The sequence below is a fragment of the Mytilus trossulus genome, chromosome 1 (assembly GCF_036588685.1).
Source record: "Mytilus trossulus isolate FHL-02 chromosome 1, PNRI_Mtr1.1.1.hap1, whole genome shotgun sequence".
In the NCBI taxonomy this organism is placed as follows: domain Eukaryota; kingdom Metazoa; phylum Mollusca; class Bivalvia; order Mytilida; family Mytilidae; genus Mytilus; species Mytilus trossulus.
In genome coordinates this window covers 101,785,734-101,809,531 of record NC_086373.1, presented here as the reverse complement: position 1 = coordinate 101,809,531, position 23,798 = coordinate 101,785,734, and positions in this window count along the sequence as shown.

Below are 23,798 nucleotides of genomic sequence, written 5' to 3'. Positions count from 1 at the left end.
TCTGTTATCTTCGCCCCTCTTCTACATCAGAAATATACGTAATTGTTGCTGCTTTAATATTTGATGACTCAGATTAAAGGTACTTGTCGAAAAGGTTTACACGTGTTTTTCGTCTTAAGTTTATCATAGTAATTTAATTTTAGCAATATCTTCAATCGTCCATCTTATTGCGTTCACATATCTTAATTGTAAAGTTTTACATGTTCATGTTTACATTGTACATATTGAATAAAGGCAACAGTAGTATACAGATGTTCAAAACTCATAAATCGATAGACAAAATAACTCCGAGTCATAAACACATGTGTCATTTTCATTACATCATTTAAGATGATCCTGGGGACACCTGATACAATCGGTGTTGTTGTGTCCTTGTCAACAGCCGATTTCATGACACATAGAGAACGACTGAACATAACAACTACAGTACTTATGTTGTCAATAACATTGAACAATTTACCTTTAACTTGTTTGTCATCGGCTATTGATATCGGTGTGTTACGCTCCCTTAGTCTGTCAGAGGCCTTATAGTGGGGATTTCAGTAGAATACAAGAGTATTGTAAATGCAGGTGCACAAGAAGAACACAAAGAAAGTTTCAATAATTAGCATTTAAATCAACATACGCGGATTGTTGTTCGTATTATTTGATTTAAGCGTTTAGAACTTTTGGCGATCCCACAGTTCAAATGTCTATAACACGTACTATACGACAAGTGGGTGTTACAGAAGAGCATTCGCCTAATCTGGTCAAGGCAATGGATAACATGAGGGAGCCATAAAATGGCCATGTTCACACTGTTATGAATATAATTCTATGTTAAACTGTCATGACATGTTGACCGACACGATGTACCAGTCAGGTTATGTTTTGCACCTACATGTGTATGCTCTGAATGAGTTTGTGAGATTTGATCTAAGGTAAACTACTGTTCATTCAAATGTATAGTTTATGGTACCAGTAGGTTACATATTTGACATGTTATCTTTTTTTGTCCGACTTTCTGGAATGTCTGCCATATCTGTAGAACTTATAATGCAAAATCAAGCACATACACTAAAATTTCTACTTTTCAATAACTGTACACTAATTTAAAAACAAACAGTTTATATTTGTCATTTGTTTCAATTTCATTCCCTTTTCATTTCATCAATCAATGCCCAAATAAAGAAAAAACTGTAAATTCTTTCATGTTTTTGTAAAAGATATTCAAAATAGTTTTTGTGCAACAATCAAATACACATCAAAAAGATATAGCGATAATATATTTTGAAATAACTGACATTTAATTATTTATTCAAGTGAACAACAAACTTGGTTTGTCCAGAAATAAAATAAATCATGAGAATAACTTATCTCTTTTACAATTAAAAGCAATATGTTATGTAACAGTGAAAGGATTTATTTAATAGGAATAGAAATCAATCAAATATCGTTTTGAAATTCGACACTAAACTGTTTTATTGAATACTTAATTGATGTCAAAAGTTATCGTAGAATAAAGGAAAAAGGTGTTCAAAACTCATAAATTGATTGCGAGAAAACAAATCCGGGGTGCAACCTAAAACCAATTTAAACACATTAACTATAAGCAAAAAACAAAAGAAATAAGAAGAATACTAAATGTAAAAATTGACCAACAAAGTTGACTTTTAATACACCTCAGTATATGATAAACACAAGATGCTGATTATTTTTTGTCTTTCAAAATTTAGGATCGCGTGTTTTCTCGTCTATACATCTCTATACGCTAAGCGTTTTTAAGGTCAGTTAAAAAGAGTAGGGCCGTTTTTTGCCTAAAACTTGAGGTTCACTGATGGAAGATTTTTGACATTGTTGTTTTTTTAAACTGTGTTTTCTAAAAAAAAAAAATTGTCATAAAAAAAGTCGTCACCACCACAAAATCCTAGTTGGATATTTAATAGCAATTCTAAATAAAAAAAAAATACAAAAAAATATATTTTCGTCATACCACGTGAAAAGCTCCGATATCAGTTTTCCACGTGGCTAAACATTGTCTTAAAACCTTTTTGTTATGGTCTCGCTGACTTATTCAGAGCTGAACATTCATGAACTCCTAGATGTGTCTGTGGTAATTGAAACATGCGATTAGCGCCGTGTTTATTTACAGCTACAATCTTAAGTATTCCTAATTAGTAGTTTTAACAATGTCCGAAGATTACCAGATGTATGACCTCTTGATTAAAAGTATAGTTTAAATACGTCTGTTTTCAAAGGATTCGAAATAATACATGACACATATGACTAACGTTGTTATAGAATATAAATGGTAACTTATTTTAAATGTTTTTAACAATTTGAAATACAAAAAGTATTTATCTAATACAGAAAGATGACACAACTATTTCAATGAAATGACTGATTGTTTATCGTAACTTTCGATGATATAGAACGATTCGATTGAAATTCATTGGCTTGAACTGATAGGTTTATTGGAGCCTAGACCGTTTAGACTATAATCTTCTTTTGGTTTTAAAATTATTGTTTCTTATGCTTGCTTGGGGCGGATGTTTTCCCTAGTTTTAGAAACACTTTAACCATCTTTATACATTTTATACAAAATATCTTTTTGCAGTACTTGGTTTGTTTCTAATATTGAGTGGGCTAATAAAAAAATCACCATTCAAATAGGTTTCAAGATTTTTGATTGATAACTATTAGAAACGACTATAACGGCATGCCTTCATCTAAAGCACTGGATACACAAATTCCGTCAATATTAATTTTGTATTTTTATTTGTTTTATAAAATAATAAATAGTTTTCATATAAAAATTTGATTAAATTCATGAATGTACAGCAGAAAAATGTTTCCACAGAAACACTGAATGATTGTATTATTAACAAATAAAAATCCAAACTCACTTCAGGAACTTAATTGTATGCACCGAAATATTTCACCCAAATACTTCTGGCTGGATAACCACAATCAAGCTTACTAATGAAATGCATTAATTTCAAATGAATTTTGTTAAATACATTTTACCTACCATATCGATCTTGAAAGCCTGAAAACGTTACATTCAGTGGAAAGCAAATTGAACAAATGTATTCTTATATATCACTATTATATGAATATAACATTAGAAAAATTCTATACAATAAGTATTAAGTTATTAGGATGCGAAAGTCTTGCTGTGGTTGAACACTAAATTTAATTGTTAAAAAAACACTAGCATATATGGTATGAAATTGATTTTAACACTGGGCCATAAATGATAAAAAGACAATTTGAAACAAAAAGTAGTAGCTTCAAGATAAGCATAAAGGGCATGCATTAAAATGTGTACCTAGCATTATATTAATAGAGATATTCAAACTAAAAGTTAAAAAGAAACTAAAAACGTTATTGCAAAAAAAAGAAAAACGTCATATAAAAAGACATATCGCAATTTGCAAATAAAGCAATATAAAAACTAAAGAATGTGAAAAACGAACGTCACCAAAAGCTGATGTGATATAACTGGTACTCTGGAAGAGAAGCCTGACCTTCTTCAACATGAGTCATCCATTATGTTGCTCATTTAAGTACACATTTATTGATAAGTTTAATTTTGCCATATCCACCTAAAATTGATCGAAGGTACCAGTATTATAATTTAATACGGCAGACGCGCGTTTCGTCAACATAAGACTCATCAGTGACGCTCAGATCAAAATGGTTATAAAACGAAACAAGTTGAAGATCATTGAGGACCAAAATTCCAAAAGTTGTGTCAAAAACGGCTAAGGTTATGTATTCCTGTGATCAGAAAATACAAAAATACAAAAATCACATACGGATAAGGTTGTCTATCCTGGGATAAGAAAATCCTTAGTTTTTCAAAATATTCAAAGTTTTGTAAACAGGAAATTTATAAAAATGACAATATAATTGATATTCATGTCAACACCGAAGTGCTGACTACTGGGCTGGTGACGAAACGTCAACCAGCTGTGGGATCGAACCAGTGGTGTAAAAATCCAAAAGCGGACGGGAGTGCGTGATAAACTCCACTTAAACACTTCAAACCCTTGTTTGATAGCTTCCTTGTTATCAACAACTCTCTATCTCAATGATAACTGCATCAATTACTTCAGTCATGCCGAAACAATAGATTAATGCAAATTGACTTGGACATTTACAAAGGATCACATATCGGTGACATAGCCTTAAGATTAAAACACAATGTAATGTCGGGGCAAACCACATTTTCTTATATCTATATTACTTTGGTTTGTGAAGGCAGTACACTTTATAATGAAACATATATCACGAAGATCTTATTCTAATTACTAAATACATGATAAGTAACCAGCTATTAAATAGCTTTTACGTTAGCAAAGTTCTAAAGCATAAACATATTCATTGATGTAAAACATAATTATACCGATTTAAACAGGAGTGTTATTATTTGGAAGATACTTTTAACATTTTCCTATAATCTGAACGTATGTTTTCAGTTTTTCCCTCGGTTTTGGTTTTTTACCAATATTTGTTTTTTTCTCAATCGATTTATAACTTTTGAACACCGGTTTACTACTGTAGCCTTTATTCCTAATCTGAACCTATGAAGCAATCCTCCAAATTAAATTCTTTGATTTATGATATTTCAAGAGCCCTTGTGATAAATAGAGTTCGCTCTGACTTTGGCGAAAACAAATGCAATGTTAGGCGAACTCAGTCTCGCATGGTAATAGTAGATTTTTTTACAACCTTACTATCTATGAGGGTCTTGCAAGGTATGTCATATGGTGTGTTAAACAATTATATGTTTGAATTGGCCCGAATATGCTAAAATCAGCATGACTGTTATTGAATTCTTAAGTTAAAATCATAGTATCAATATGTTGAATACGGCTGTTTGACCCGATTAATAAGTGTTTCCATACGGACATGCTGTAGTTAGTTCCTGTCATATGGATCAGTCATATAGACTGTTTTATTATTTAATAAAAGTGTAACAAATTCTGTATTGATTGCCGGTCATGGTAAACGGTATTGGACCTCGGCCCTACGGCCATCAGGACAAATACAGTAGTCATTGAATCAATACAGAATTAGCAAGTTCGTTACACTATATTATATCTTAGGCGTATAATGAAAGTCTTATATCTTAATTGCACCTGATAGATTTCAATCTTATGATAAATTCAACATACAATGCACCTTGATATAAATGAAAAAACATATATTGTTCACTTTTTCATTTATCATTTAATAAATAATGTGATCGATTGAAATGACCATTTCAAAAATGTACTATATCTAGGTGAAAAGGCTGAGGATTTCACGCAAGAGTAAAACATCACCAGACCTTTTATGAATGCAAGCACGTGCAAGAAAGTGCACAACATCTTATTTATTTCATCAGTATCACAGTAAGATATCTTAAATTTATAAATCATAATTTACCTGAATAGAAAATTTAGCATTGACATCCAAACTATTACTTCAGCTTTTTGTAGACTTCTATAATAAGAGCAGTCTGACCGGCATGCAGTCACAATAGATTTAGTTTACCACACATTAATCAGTTTAGTCAGATTTCATATTAGCATCAATAAAGAGAAAGATTTTCACAATAATTAACAACCGTGCGCACAGTTCAGCTGAAACATCAGGTCTGATTAATTGTTTCTGATAAATCGAAGTTTTATAGAAACTGTACATGATGATTTTATACAAGCAAACCAAACTTCTTTAAAGTATTATTGGCTTTTGGTATCATAGGTATTGGATATTATGGTTCAAAGGTTGTTTCAATAAGCTACAAATGCAATTATATTATGTTTTGAAAAACGATTTTTGTAGATACATAATTGGCTTGAAATAAAATGAAATAAAGTAAAATTCAAAAGCAAGTAAGATTTATCTAGAAACTTAATTTTAAAGTGAGAAGAATTAACTTTGGGACTATAGGGGCCAAAATGAGTTGATGGCACATTGTTATTCTTTCGATTTGGCTAATGTGCTATGTCTATATGCTTTTTGATTTTCTTTGTTAACATATGGTTGTTTTTATATTGATAAATTAAACGATCATAACGCAATGTTGATTGCTGTACCAGGATATTTGAAATTTGTTTAATTACTATCAGACTTGGGGTCATTTATATTGGTATGTAATTAATTAAATGACACATTACATTGCAAAAATGTTCAATTAAACTAATAAGCATTACACATAACATGTTGTCATAGTTTTTTTAAACAATTTATAATTTTTTAAAACGTGTAAAATATTAGTGTTGTACCTTGACCAATATTGTTTACTTTATAAATTGTAAACTCGGATGGAGAGTTGTCTCATTGGCACTCATACCACATCTCTCTATATCTATGTGAGCTAACAACATACTTTTAAGTGGTGTATTTGATCGTCATTCGCTGTTTCTAATGGTTTAACATTTAGTCTGCACCTTTCTGGTCTGAACACTTTGCCACAAATTTTGAATTGTATTTCGACAGGAGGCTGATGTGGCAGGTATTTCTAGATGTGTTGACAGAAGTGGGAATTTGTAACTATTAACTCTCCAATACATTAAGAGAATTTTGACATCTCAGAATTGGTGTCTTTAAATTAAAACAAAAAATGAATTAAAACATTATAAATAATTATAAATGTCTGTATCCTTTTTTTACTTAACAAATATTAAAAAGTATGCTTGTCATAATATTGAATACGATTTATATTACAAACAATGATCAATGTCTCAACATTAGCAACATGTTAATTGTTTTAAAATTATATAAAATACATCTTATAGTGGCCTTTTTCATAGGTTGTTTTATTACACATTTTAATCTGATTAATTGCTGTTTGTTTTTACAGCTGATAATTTTTATTTCTAAAATCATTTTGCATATACTTATTGGAAAAATTTGACAAAATGCTTTTTCATTGTAATTAATTGAATTACCATTACAAGTAATTAAAATCATGCTCATTTCCACATTACATTCAAATACATGGAAAATTGTAATGTATTACACTAAATTACCATTACATTTTCAATTACCCCATTCCTGAGTACTATGTTTGTATGTTTTGTTCACACCTTATGGAATTTAATGCAACTGTCATACAAGTGAAAGAAAACGATTTATTCTATATCAAAAATAAAGCGCTTTTATTCATTTGTTTTATGTGTTTTACCTTTTGATTTTGCCATTTTATTATGGACTTTCATTTTGAATTTTCCTCGTAATTCGGATTTTTTGCTATTTTCCTTTTTTCTATTTCGATAGATAATTGCAAATTTTTAGCATTTTTCAAAAATTAATAAAATAAATATGTTCCAATCCAAGGCCAAAACTCTTCTAAAAAGAAAGCCATGTTATTTCGTTCATATACACATTTATCATGTTGGTTTCAGATGACCTTTAAACAATTGTATATCAAACATGAAAATTTATAATACATTTTTCTGGGTTTTTTTCAGACTCTTTGCGACTCAGATGATACCAGATTTCATCGACTAATCGAAGATGTCTCTATGAGTAAACGAATTCCTGAAAAAATGGCAGTTCCTCATTTGAGTTTTAAACATCAGTTTTATAAATAATACTTTCGGTTTACTCAAAAGATTGATTGTTAACGTCGTTATGCAACAATCGCCATAAATTTCAGGATAAATGTGTTTTTCTTTTTAAAGCTGTAAAGAACGGGATTCATTATTATTTATCTAAATATGGAATTTATTTTTCATATAAAAGTTCAGGCATTGAAGAATGTCTCTCTTAGAATCTGTTTACAGAACGAACATCAACTCCTCTGGTTAATAGTTAATTTATAGGAACACTTTTTGACTTATTGAAATATATCTTACTTGTATATGGAACTAAAACTGAAAGAAGTATTGAAACAGAAAACTAAAACATTCAAAAAAAGGAGAAAAGGTTGATCCCAGGCATTTATTACTTGGCACAATTTCTTTTAGAATTTTGGATCTTCAATGCTCTTCATCTTTATACTTGTTTGGATTTCTAACTTTGTTATCTAAGCATCACTGATGAGCCTATTGTAGACGAAACCCCTGTCTGGCGCATCAAATTATTAGCCTGGTACCTTTGATAACTATTTACTCCACTGTTAGTTGCCACTGCTAATGGACGTTTCGTCCCCGAGGTTATCACCAACTCAGTAGTCAGCACTTCGGCGTTGGCATCAATATCAACTATATGGTCATTTTTATAAATTTACTGTTTGTTAAAGTGAAAATTATTCGAAATACAAAGGACTTTCTTATCCCAGGCATATATTACCGTAGCTGTAATTGGCATAATTTTTTTGAAATTTTGGACCTTCATTGCTCTTGTTTGGATATCTTACTTTTTTATCCGCGCGTCACTGTTGAGTCTTATGATGACGAAACGCGCGTCTGGCGTAACAAATTACACACATGTTACCTGTGATAACTGTTTTTTTTACAAATGAGACAACTATCAATTCTGATAGGTAACACAAATGTCATGCAAATCTGCATATACTTTTTTCATTTTTTCTTATGTTGTCAAAATAATCTATAAAATTTGAAGGTATTGAGTTCCTAAATCTTCCTACTATTTTTATATCTACGATAAAGGGTAAAACTATTTTTTTACCAAAAAAATATAATTGTCGTGTTTTTGACAGAACCTGCAGTTGCTTTCAAATAAAACTATATTGGCCTATACATTTTTATTAATTTTGCAAATATAAATAACAAGTTGTGATATCAGTGACAATGACAAAACTCTCAATCCAAGTCACAATTTGTAAAAAGGTTAACAGTAATAGGTCAAACAACGACCTTCAACACGGAGACTTGGATTTATACAAATAGCAAGCTCTACAGAACCCGAAAACAATTGAAACAGAAAAACCAACGGTCTAATCAATTTTAAAAACGATAAACAAGGAACACTTAAGAACCACACCAACAAAAGACAACCACTGAACATAAGTCAATCCCATTTCATTTTAAGTAGTACCGCAAAAAATGAAGTTCAGTGTGAAACACCTTTGCTTTTTCTCTTATATTTTCCATTCATACTGACTTCTGAGATTGAAAACTGCAATAAAAAAAAAAATAGTTCAACTTTTTAAGTACAAATGTATGTACATTTATCATATTAACGAATTAAAACGATGTGTGGAAATAAACAAGTCAATGAGAAACTAACACTGACTATTTGTTACTAAAATTGTTCTCACAGAAAAGGAGAAAAACAACATGTTTCCCTATGCAATTAAATACTAATTAGACATGAGAAACTAATTAATTATTCTCAATTAAGACAGCATATGAAAACCGTTGCCATCTTTACTCTTCAACATGTTGACCTTAGATGCCGTCTGTGCCGGAAGTCATTACATTGATTGTACGCACCTGCAGCCTAACACGTTGCTCTGTCGTTAATAGAAGAGGCACCTGTTGATTTAAAAGATACAAACCCTTGTTCTGTCAAATTTTATTTAAACAAAACTCGAAATAAGCCGAGTGAAAAAAGAAACGATGCAGCAGTTACGATAGTTCTTACATTTGACGTATGTTGACATTTTAGAAGTTGATTTATGGCATTATGCAAACAGGATCACTCCCGCTATTTTGATATGATGATTATAGATTGCTCCTACATAGATCCCTCTCTTTTTTTAGGATTTTTAGTTTACGTCTTTAATTTTTTGTAAGGACATTTTTCAGGGAGAATCAAACGCATAAATTGAATAAAAAAAATAACACCTTGGTTAAAGGAAAACAGACAGTTAGTCAACTGCTTCGAAAACTAGAGAAAAACAGAGCTCATTGCAATCCTCGGTATAGACACAGTAGTCGAATCTCTAAATATAGTTTTTATAAGAGCTAAAATTGATTAAATTTATACAAAAAATAAAAATTAACTTAAGGCATAATGCTATATTTGTACAGTCATATATATCAATCGTCATTATCATACTTCGTATCGATACGGTTTATTTATATTATGGCATTACACAAGGTCATTTATTTCTTTACACTAAATACGGTGAATTTTTACTGATTGGTACTTTTGTATGGGATTTCATGATTTATTTATAATTTGTAATAGGTTTCAGTACATGCGAGTTCTCATATGTCGGTGCTTTGTGCATTTCTGTTGTTTTATGTTAGTTATTTTTGTGCATAGCAGACTTGGGGTAATTGTAATTGTAATCGTTAATCAGCTGCAATTTCCCAAGTAATCAGTGTAATCATTAATCAGCCAAAAATCTGATTAGATGTAATTTAATTTAATTAATTACTTTTAAAAAAAAACTGTAATCCTGATTACTTTATGATTACATTCTGATTACAATGACAAAATTCTTAAACTGTGTTTAAGGTCAATAAATGAACATTTTTGATATTCCTATTTAATAATTATTTAACATATTTTACTATTAAGATAGTTTCATTTATAAAGCATGTTAATTGATTTGTTTACTTCTGTAAAAAAAATAATTTGTTACAGTATTGAAAAGACTCCCCTAGTAAAAGATATTGTACATATATTAACAATTTAAAGATGTATATATATCATGTATATATTTGATAATAACTGCTATTTTCTAGCAATGCTTTTCTCTAACCCTGAATTATAATCTTTTGTTAATAGTGTGATTTCTGTCAACTTTGAATTGACAGGTAGGACACCAATTAAGTTTTGTTTTTATTGCAATTAACAATTGAGTATAGCTGGAGGACAATATATGATATAATCAGACATGTGAAAATCTATCTAATTAGCACAAAATAAATCAAAAGATGGACACATATTTGTTTAAAATAAACATTTTTCTGTAGGTCTTTGGACTGGGCATGTAAAATGCAATGATTTTTAGTACTTGTACTTTGTAAATGTGAATCACAATTCTATTAAAATTTTACATAATTTTGAACTGGTAACTTTATTTCATCCATATTCTAACTCCTAGAAACTGCACATTGAAACACATGTAAATTTTTGAAGAGGTAAGAAGACAAGCAGCAAACGTTTTATAATAGTATAGTCAATTGAAGTCAAAATAATTCAGAGATCAATAATGAGAAAGTGTAAAGGGTCATAACCAGTGACACAATGTTCATGTATGTATGTAGTAAACTGTTATCATTTTATTATATATCAAACCGAATCCTTGCTTAAAAGTGCTATAGTTATTGAAAAGTTGGCAGGTATGGAAATACATTGTAATCAGATGTAATCATGATTACTTTGCCAATGTAATCATTAATTTAATCAGCCACTTTCAGAAATTATGTAATCATTAATTTAATTTAATCGTACACATGACAAAGTAATTGTAATTTAATCAATTACATTGAAAGTAATCGGACCCATCTCTGGTGCATAGTACCGACATTTTGAGAATAGAAAATTGATACTGATGTTAACAGTTTGTTCTTAAGTTGTATTGTTACACCATTGTCCCAGGTAAGGGCAAGGTTGACCTCTCGAGAATATTTGTAACCACGCCACACTATTTATATCTATGTCGAACAGCGGTATACTACTTTTGCCTTTATGTACATGGTAAGGAGCCTATAGTTCAAGGGCTATCGTTACTTTATGTCTGCTATATTTCTTTTCCGTTTACTGTTTAGGTATAAATAGTTATAAACTAGTTTTGTTTTGTTATAAATTAAGGCCATTAGTTTTCTCGTTTGAACTGTTTCATATTTTTTTTATGTCAGGGCATTTTATAAGCGACAACGACTGTCGTACCTGACTTGGTAAAGACATTTGTTATGTAGGAAACGGTGGTTTAACCTGATTTTATAGCTAGCTAAACTTCCACTTGAATGACAGTCGTGTAAAATTCCATTACAATGACAACGATGTGTGAACAAAGCAAACAGTCATTAAAGATAAAAGTGTCACAAATATGGGTACAGCACTTTAGTTGTATATTCTCCAGGAACTGTCCAGATCAATCATTGTTATGAAAACACATACAAAGTATTGCATCATCTCAAGGATATTAACCAATTTTCCGTATCTTTCCAATTTTGAGAAATGTCAAAGTTCTATCAAAAACATATTCCATCTCATCCGAAAATGGAAATTTTCACATAAGTATTACATCATTTTGATGACGTGCTTGCCTGGTAAACCAAATCATTATGTTAAAAATCACTATTTACATTGTCCAATATGCTTAATGTACACAAGTTTTAATCTTCATATTTTTCGTATGAATTGAATTGTGGGATTCAGCCGGTTTTTTGCCATATGCCTTGCTCTACTATAAAAATGAATTACAATTCAAGAAATAACCAAAAAAACTTTAAAACAACTACTTTTGAAGTTTATATCTTTGAAAAGATTTGTTATTTGTCCTTTTAACTTGAAATAAAACCTTGTATGGTCAATACACATTTAACACCGATCTCTTAAAATAACCAAGAACACAAAACAACAGTTTGATTAAAAAAATAGCAAATATAGACGATGGTTAAATATAAATTACGTAAGTTTGCATCAGAATATGTTTACACAATACCAATCGTGTAATCTCCCAAAACCATACAAGTATTTCCGTATTCGGAATTGTTTTGAAAACATGTTAGTTTAAGTGTTCAGTGTCACCAAGTAGAATGGCCGTATGAACAGTTCAAAGAACAAATCATATGAAAGAACTAATCCAAGAACTATATATATATTTTAAGTTAGCAAGCAGTCTTCCCAGTTCATACTTTCGGGTATGTAAAACGTATCTCTACAGGTAAACAAAATCTATGTTAATTTTTTCAAATATTTATTTCCAGGCCTGTAGAACAAATATAGTCTTAATTCAAATCGTATTATCAAAATAAAGCAAATATTATAAAAATGATGCTCACGCTAACACGAAACAGTAGTTTATCGATGTACACAAATCGTTTTGAATTTTAAAACCAATGTATGTTACATTATAGTGTATAGTGTTGTATATATACTTATGTGCAGCATAAGTGACTTTATGGTACAATGAAAAATCTTTTTTTGTTTAATTGTATTCAGTCTTGTGATATCATGTTTTGTAAAATTTAGAAATACATGTATGTGGAAAATAGTTTTGTACAGTACATATGTGCTGATCTGACATGAAACTCATTGGAATTTTGCAATTGATATGAGGCCGCTACTACAAGCACATGTTTTATTATGCAGCCTTCTTTTTTTCCAAATTGCTGCCGAAGGAAGAACATACAGGAACAAACACGTATGACGTGCGACGAGATGTTAAAGTGCCATCATGCAACGCTTCCCTCAGGATAATTTCAGATTTAAGGAACATGGATACAATCGGGACAATACAAGTGTCCGAAATAGGTCATATAAGAATACGTATTTCAAAAAAGTATAAGAAATAAATAAATTATAAAAAACGAGGTCGAAAAATCATCAAAACGTATCTATTGGGATCATAACAAAAGATTTTCCTTTGACACCACCTACAAAATGTATATTGGTTTTGGTATATATAATACTTTATTTCGATTAGCTAACAGCAATATCTCTTCAATCTGAATTAAACATTCATTTTAGAAATAAAATGTAATATGCGTTTTAACACAAGCTTCCAAAATGAAATGCACAAGTTAATAAAAGAAAAACTTGATGAATTATTTTTTCATGATCCTAGCAAGAAAAATGTATTTACAAGTATTGAATGCTTTTTGTTTAGTAACCTTTTAGTGTTGACGCGTTGACCGTACGCACTTTTTTAGAATGAAACTGTTCTGCGCTTCATACAAACTGTGTGTCGGTAAACGCTTTTACAAACAAATAAAAAAGAAGCATTTAATTCTCGAAGAGAAGTAACTGAGGAAACCCATTCAACTTAAAAAGGATCTAGATCGGTTCGTTTTTAAGCATGTTATACAGTATGCATCCCCAGATACAAATCAAGATATAGTCCAGAAGTTCCGAAATGGATCAAAACATAACAAGCCGATTATTGTGGTATCTTAAAATCAAAACATCTTTCACGACTCGATTGTTATGTTACCAAATGAGACTCGTTACCTTTATCATAAACAAAACAACATCTGCTACTGAGGAGATTTTTTCATTGCCATTTTGATATTTTTAACATATCTTGTCATACATGCCATTTATTGTTTTGATATATCATGGTTGTCATGTATAACCATTCTGGAAAATGAAAATGTTTAAGATATTAGTAGTAAATTATGTTATGTAATTACTAGTAAAACTAATTGTTTGATTCAAGAGTTGTTTTGTATTGCAACGCGTTAGACATTTCAAGGTCGTATAAGAGACCAAAGACGTAAAATAAATAACTCGTCATCACATGGTTGGTTTGACTTTGAGTTGTCCTTGAGACATAGTCCATTATGTGTGTCTTTCCTGTTCCTTGTGCAATGATGGATGTATACGTAGTTTCACTGACAATCATAACAAATCTCCATAGTAATGGTAACGAAACGTAAATTACGCTTTATATAAAATTTAAATGGGTGAGTATTTGTCAATTTTAATGAATATAATTTCCTAAAAATACATATATTTACCACGCAGGAAACAAATAAACAATGAAATTTTAATTTAAAGAAGGAGACGTGGTATGATTGCAAATGAGAAAATTCTCCACAAGAGACCAAATCATTACCTTTACTTACATATCCTAGTTCAATGCCTTTGTTTAAAGAATTCTGGAAAATTACCATAACATAAAAGAAAATTAATAAGAAATATTTAAACTTTACTCTTATCAGTTGAGCTATGTTTTCAGATCGTTTTGTTACTTTAAGAGCTTTTTACATACAAATATGGTCCCAAATGCTCTTCAACTTCGTTATTATTTGCCTATTTAGCTTTTCTTATTCGTCGAGGGTCAATGATAAGTTTTGTTCGCATGCATACTGGAAACTTAAAAAAAAAAATCAATGTAAGAGGAAACTTCATTTTCAAAAATCATCCACCTTATGCTAAAAAGAAGCTATTCTTTTATAGATTTTGGGCATCAAAAACGACTTTTTAAATAATCTTCGTCAGACCTGCTCTTGTTTAACTTTTTGACATTTTGCTTTGAAAACATGGAAGTTAAAAATATGTACAAACATTAGAACTTATTGGACCAAAGGGACCTTTTAAGCTTTTCCAAATTTAACGTAAACTTTTTTCGAGTAATTTTGAACATCAGTTTCTATATAATTTCTAAATCTAACATTTAAAAACTTTGGAAAAAATATGTGTTCTTATTCTAAGCAGTCCTGACTACTGAACTGACGATATTCTAGACGATTACAGTCCATCGGTATAGGTATCGACCCAATGTGTGTAAGTGAAAATAACATTTAATTTTATAAATTTCTCATTATGAATAGCTTTTTTGGATTTACCCACGTCCGTAAAAACCAAACATATACAGTTGATACACGGGGTGTAAATATTTGGAAATATTTGTAGCCGCTAAATGGTTAAAATAGATTTAAAAATGGAAAATACTTAGATAAACTTAGTTGCTTTTATATTCAATTTCAATCAAAAGTTAAAAGAAAACACGAATATATACTCGGGTCTGGTCCCTTTTGCTACTTTTTACACCCAATCATGGCCATAGTTTACCCTGTCTTTATTTTAAAGCATCATTAGCTTTGTAGATTGCAATTTTTTTTAAACCAGATTTGTTGTCCAGTTGAAGATTCCAAGATTGAATTTGCCACTTAAATATTGGTCGGAAATATCAATGTGTTGTATGTACTAAAGATTGTGCGAGCAACCACCCCTCAACATATCTAAGACTAATATTAATGCGATTAAAGGTTTAAATCCTCTTTAATGGTGTTGTGTTTTTTTTATTTCGTGTAATGAGAATAGTTTGCTTTATATACAGGTAATTTAACTATCATAGCTATATTTGAGATTTTCTGTTTTCCTGTCAGGCATATTTAATTGTATTTTTTCATCAGTGAAGATTCTTTTCGACATAATCAAGCAGGTGATTTTTTCCCATAAGAATTAGCCGCCGGAAATGAGATAACTAGCAGAATCCGAGAAATATTATAAGGTATAAAACATATACTTTGTCGGCTCCCCATTATTTAATTATAAGCAAGTTCTTTCTTTTTATGAAAGAAGCATGTTTCTTTATTGACGTTTGAAGAAATAAATATTCCTACACCTAGCCATGAGGCATGGTTAACATTTAAAGTCTATAACACATGTGCTTGTAGTACAAAGAGACTGCAAGCAATATGTTACCAATATATATGTCAATGAAACATTGAAGCAATAGTATTATATTTAATTAGCAAAGATGTTGTCACTAATATAATCGATATGTTTCATCAACTAGGGATGAAGGCAACTGTTGTCCTGGATAAGTTAACAGATCCCTGCATTGCAATGTAATGCGAACTGTTTCGACTTACTGGAATTAAATTTAAGTCTTCGGTTAGAGGGAGGATGTGGAGTATAAAAACAATACAATATTCCTCATGTGTCTGTCCGGCTGGGTCGGGAACCTGAAAAATCAGTGGTTATCGATAGTTTCTTTCTTGAAAAGTCGGCAAATTTGCATTGGCAATCAGTATATATCTCCCTATATTTATAGAAAGAAATTTTCTTTCTTTCTTCTCTGCAAATTATCTAGTAAGCAAATATTTCATCTACTATAAAAAAAAAAAAAAAAAAAAAAAAAAAAAAAAAAAAAAAAAAAAAAAAAACGGTACAGATCGGAATAAACACGGTGTCTATTTCAAAAGAAAGACGAAAGATACCAGAGAAACAGTCAACTTATTCCAACTAATTCAGACTTTCTAATGTTTCTGAATAATTAAATAAGAGTTTATTCAAATCAAACTCGTTTCCGTTGTGTTAAATATAGTGTTTCAATCTCCTCCTTAAAGTACAGTGTCAATATTATACGATTTGTAACTAAGATTTATATGATGTATGCAAATAAGATATTTATGTTAGATTGCATATCTTCTTTACCTGTAAAATTGAGAATGGAAATGGGGAATGTGTCAAAGAGACAACAACCCGACCATATAACAAAGAACAGCAGAAGGTCACCAACAGGTTTTCAATGTAGCGAGAAATTCCTGCATCCGGAGGCGTCCTTTAGCTGGCCCCTTTAAAAAATATATACTAATTCAGCCATACTAATTTCCAAATTGTACACAAGAAACTAAAATTTAAAAAAATACAAGACTAACAAAAGCAAGAGGCTGTGTGTTTGCTTTAAAATTTGTGTTATAACTCTTCGAAAAAATTAAATATATGCTACTTAATCATCTCATTAAGATAAAATTATTTGGGTTTAATTCCTTAACCCAATAGTTCATATAATATGAACAAGCAAGGCAAATATCATTTAAAGACGAAGTCATGCACACGTTTTCAAAATATTGATTCAAATCAGTAAAAATAATGCACGTTTTTCCTACTTTAGCACAGGTTGACAATGTGAAAAGAAACATGTTACGTTAGCGACGTCATTACCTTCCCTTTAGCTGTATCGCATGCCATTAAAACGCTATAAGAACATTAAATAGAACTGAGCAACCCGATTCCTACCAAAATACCTTGGTGGTCTTTTGTGTTCTGGCAGGTGAAGTAGATCCTGCTCCACATGTGGCAGACGTCAAGTTGTTAAGGGTACTATCATGTTCGATGATAAGTTTCAATTGGCGGTTTCTTAATCGAGGAATCCGTGGGCATCTATGAGACTGAAATACCAAATAGTCGTCCAACATGTGAAGGTTGCCTAAACTGGTTGTTATAAGTGTGCACTTAATCCTTTGCGTTTTCAAATTATTGTGTTTACGCGATCATCTATAATGTAAATCTAGAAAAAGAATTTCGAACGTAACAAAGTTGTAAAATGTTAGTTTCATTTTTATAATCACGCTCGACAAAATTGGGGTATGTAGGACGCCTATCTAGCGGTCCATCCTCCTTATGTTTGTTTTCTAGACAAAAAATTCGGAACTTATTTTCAAATTGATTGAAATTTAAATGGAATGTGCTTGAACACTAATCAAAATTAAAAATGGTTTATTGTTTTGTCGATTTCACTTTTTCCGTTTGAGAATCATGGTACTATTTGTTTTCGAAAACATTATGTGAATTCGGATGAACAGATGGAAACACCTTGTATGAAGTTGATTGGTACATTTAATGAAATGTATTGGATTACTTATCAATCATGAACGAGGCTTAATTTTTGTTGATTTCAGTTTACTATTCCCAAGTAATGGTACTTGTTTTTTTGTGAGAAAAAATATTGTGACCTCTGGATGATAGATGAAAAACGTTATTTTGAAATTGGTTGAAATGTTAATGTTTGACTTAAATAACAGAAAAATGATCCCCAAAACTTATGAAAAGATAATCAGAGCTATAGCCTTTTATTATATTAATTATTAACAGTCGAGTTAGCAACAATATTGAATTTATATAATAAAGAGAGAAAATTTAGGGAACTTCTTTTATTATTGCAATCATTGCAATCCCAAGTTTTCTTCATATGTAGGAAAAACTGCTATAAATGGCATCAGAGAACATTGGAAATATGCATTACATAAACACCGCAATTATTCTATGTAAAACATACAACAAATGCTTGTAAACTTTCACAACGACTGATACGGAAACAAAATCATGATCCCTCAGTTGTTTTTGGTTGGGTTATCTACAATAACTTGACGACCTCTAGTTATATAACATGGACTTTACAATGGCGGTGGGTTCATTTACTAAGCATTGCTAACAGTACGTATAGTTCTATCAACATTTTCATTTGTATCGATTTCATTTTGAAATTAAATTTTCTTTAGGTCTAATGGTCTTTAATTTTGCGTGTATTATAGAGTCAACCACGTATGATAAAGTCACACAATAACTATTACGTAAAAGTTTTCTTGCATATTGTCTTAGAATGATTACATATAGTTGTACCACTAACTCTTATGTGATACGATACTTCACAGTTCCTGGTAATTATATTTATATATAAGTGCCTATTATAGTTGGTTAATCTAGCATGATGTCTCTCCAATGTCAGACAGTACATCGAAATACAACTTACAATGGAATTGTTCAAACGTTGCATGTATTATTATGAATATCCAAAAACTACGTTATGTCTTGGTACGATGTTATCGACTGAATAAAAACATCAAAAAGAAAAATGATGTATCGATTTCCGGTTTTAGTCATTCTTCCGAAATCGGATGCAGACTGATACACACATTTAAATATTCTGAATGAGACCAATCGGTGCAGACTGATAATTTCACAATTCTCAGTAACAGAATCTACAGCATTCTAGGTAGTATTTTCAAAAACTTCGCCACAACGTTGTGATTTGATTTAACGTAATAAACAAGGGGTATGTAACACGACATGCTAATTTTTTTTATTTAGAGGAACAAACGACCAAAATTTTAATATTCCTTCAGATTATTTGAAAAATATAAAGCATCATCCTGACTAGTGCACTTGTGTTTGGTATTGTAGAATTGAATAACAACATATTAACGTTTTCAATTAATTACACATCCTTAGCTTAGTATGTTCCTGATCAAGGTTAATCCAGAAAAGCACTTCAAACGCAAATAATTCATAAAGTATCGGGTTAATTGTCCAATATTTGTGTTTAATGTGAGTACTACATGATACAAATACTTCTTATAGCATAAAAATTGTGTAAGAATAAACAAATGAAACCTGTTAGTCATAATAAGAGCAGATATAATAAAAGAAGTAGACTAACTTCGTCGCCAGATTACATTTAGAGATACAAGTATAATACGAATTTAGATCAGATTTGCTTGAAGCAAAGTTTTTGGTATTGTTATATCTTCTATAAAATCATAATTGAATAAAAATATGTTCTTTAAGTATGAGTGATACATATATGTGATATGACATCAACGAGAATTCAATCAAGATATCAAGTTTTACAATTGATATTCAAAATCAACAATGATTATTAACAAATACCCACATCGACCTATTCATGAGGATGAAGCAAAAGAGAAAACTAGCCTTTTCAATACAATTGTAGATTTGAAATCAATTAATCGACACAACCGATCTCGCTCTTTTTGGTGTTGATGTGATTCCCTCAGAAAATGATCCGGTTTTGTATGTTACTTTGATTTGTATCTTGAACAAGATAATTTTAACACCAGTAAACTGTTGTTGCCTCTAGTTGAATTAGAACTCATTAAATGTTAATTATATTAATTCTATGTCATCACGAATACCTGTGTTTCAAGGGCACCGTGATGAGATGGTTTAACGTTATTTAATATGTGCTTCATTATCGTATTCTCTTGGTTAAAACATCACCGAAATATGAAAAAAAGTTCTGAGTGCTGTATTTTGTGCTTTTTATCAATGTCTTTGTTGTTTATTCCTGAAATTGCTTTGTATTTCATCCCTTTTCCCGAGAAACATGTGTTTCAATTTCGAATTTCCAAATGGGTCAAGTTGCAGGGTTTATTTTAACAATTTCTATGATAGCAAAATAGGTGATGTCTATGAGTCTACTATTACTCATAGTCAATTACCATTCTGCTATTGCGAAATAGCTATTCACTAGAAAACATTACTTAATAGATTTTAAATGAGCAATACAACATGTGGAACAGGAACAGATTTTACATTTTGGTGCATTTCTAAATTATTAGCTTGGTATTGTTGATGAGTTACTACAGAGCATTTTTGATCGTGAGTTCTTTCTCTTGTCATTTAAGTTTTGCGATTCTAGATACATGCCATTTGTCATTCCAATGGTGTGTATGTCTTGTTTCTAGGCAAACAATACAAAGCAAGCAAATTCTAATGGTGGTCTGACGAAGGACTTTACTGCCTAATCCTTGGTTTATACAGCACTCCTGAATAAATTCCTCTTTACAGAGTGTAAAATGTTATATGTGTGAACTCAATTTGAGGTCTTTGCTGATTCTGGCAACCAATCGTTGGCTGTACTGACGTGTTTTACAACATGGACTGAACATTTCATCCAAGCTTATAATGATATAGATCAAAATGGCTACTTTTACGAAAATTGCTAACCACTAATCGGGAATCGTTTTCAGCCACTATCAGCTAGCTGCAAAATAATCATACTATCATCAATAATATCTATGTTCAGTTTATACATGAGTAATTAAGAAGCAGTTCAGACGTTTATTCAGTACCCTGATAACTAGCCATTTCAAAAGTAGTCTCTCAAACGATTATGACCATGGGCAATATGTATGTCTGTTTAGTATCTCCCGCCTCAATTTTAGTAAGTTTAAATAATGTATAAAGCGTAAATTATAGGCATTAGTTATTGCATTGCCACTAAGTTATGTATCCTGAAATTTAGTGAGGAATATTTCATTAATTGCCTTACTTATTTAAGGCACTATATTTAATTTTTACAATTTCTAGTTACACATTGACATGATTGACTTGTGTTTGATTAATGTCGTTATTAAGACTTATAATTCGGTGAAGGAATCCGTCGGTTTGGGTTATTCAACCACAGAAGATAATTATAGTCTGCTGATAGATGGCATAATTGTTTGGCCGGCAATATTAATATTAAAAACATAAACAAGTTGATAGCATGCAATGATTATAAACTCGTCATATATACTAGGCAGTAGTGTTTATATAAAAAAGAAGATGTGGTATGTTTGCCAATGAGTCAACTGTCCACAAGTGACTAGAATGACACAGAAAGTTTAACATCTGTAGGTCACCGTACCGCAACTTCAACGATGAGCAAAGCCCATACCGCATAGTAAGCTATAAAAGGCCCCGAAATGACAATGTAAAACAATTCAAACGAGAAAACTTACGGCCTAATTTATGTACAAAAAAATGAACGAAAACAAATATGTAACAATAAACAAACGACAACCACTGAATAGCAGGCTCATGACTTGGGACAGGCACTTACATACATAATGTGGCGGGATTACAAATGTTAGCGGGATCCGAACCCTCCCACTAACCTGGGACAGTGGTATAACAGTACAACATAAGAACGAACTATACAATTATGGTTTACCTGATCAATGGTAGTCATGAATTAAGCATCTCAAAATGAATGTCCAGCGCTTTAGACAACACAGCCACATAGACAGAACATATATAGAAGTCTATGAACATGACCGACAAGCAAATGTAATAAGTACCGGACATTACAAAACAGAATCGTTAACTGCTCTAACAAATACAATGTGCTCCTTATGGACGATTCAAACCTTTATAATCATTTCTCGAATACTATACATGTAACCCAAAATAGGAACATTTGAAATAGTAATTTGTTTTTATAGTGATTGAGATTATTTCACAATGTTGACCGAAGCCTTAACATTTTACCTATTATGTCTGTTTGCTCACACATTGTTGTCAATATAATGAAGTTATATGCGACAGTCATAAAAGTGAGAGGTTTTCCTACCTATAAAACCAGGTTTAATCTACCTTTTTTGTACATAAGAAAATATATGTACAAAGTCCGAAATATGACAGTTATAATCAATTTGTTTGATATGTTTGCGCTTTCGATTTTGCCATTTGACACGGGACTTTTCGGTATTTCTGTTATTTTTTTCTTCTTTTTAACCAAAAGAGGTGCCAAGAGGTCAATTTGACTATCTGTCAATGTTTATTTGATTGATTGATTTATTTATTGATGGATTGTTATTTGCTAAGCAATCCAGTGACACATTTTACATCCATTACATATGAAATTAATGAAATTAGGATCGACAAAGAGGTGTGAAAGTTAAATAAGAAAAATACCGAATTGGACTGAAGGTGTATTGAATATGTATAGAAAATAAGCATTGCAACAGACAATCTACAGACCCATCAAAGAGTTATTGCAAGGATTCGTAACGCGTGACACTATCTTTACACTACATCAGGTATCGGATTTAGCTTTTCTTTTACTGACCAGATGTGTCTGCCTAATATATACAACTCGATAACAAACGATCACACCATCTTTGCAAGGACATTATTGATAGTCAGAAGAAGTTCGAGAGCTGCAATATTCCTAATATTCAGTCAACCTAGTGGTCTGCATAACTTAAAATAAACAGAACATGAATAATGACTGCACCACTAACTGTGTCATTGATTCCTTCCACTCAATATAATACCAATTGCGCATTTGTTGTGAAAACTGTCAAAAGATTTTCGGGATCTACGTGGTCGTTAATGACAACAAATTTGTTTCCGTTTCATGATAGAAAGTTTGTAGTCATCTAAAAAGCATTCATATGATTTGAATTCGATTTCCGTTTACTTTGAAGTAACGATGTGGTCGAAAATGAATCACGCAAATTGACAGAAGGCTAAAATAAAGATTATGTAGCTGTTAAATCTTTGTCTATGTGTGTGTGCATTTGTACTGATTAGTATTATATTTTTTTTAATGCGCGGAGATGAATATCATTATGCATATATATATTTTGAGAGCCCAGGTAGTCGTGTGGTCTAGCGGGACGGCTGCAGTGCAGGCGATTTGGTGTCACGATATCACAGTAGCATGGGTTCGAATCCCGGCGAGGGAAGAACAAAAAATTTGCGAATGAAAATTTACAGATCTAACATTGTTGGGTTGATGTTTAGACGAGTTATATATATATATATATAAAAGTCTATAAAAAGGACCAACCAGCAAATTTACTATGTACCGGATCGTCTAGAATAGGCGATACTATGCAGATAAGGAAAAAATTATATCAGTCTAAAGATTTGCACAACGGTACTGATATAAGGTGTTATTAAACGAAAATGTTGTTATAAAATCGTGTTGA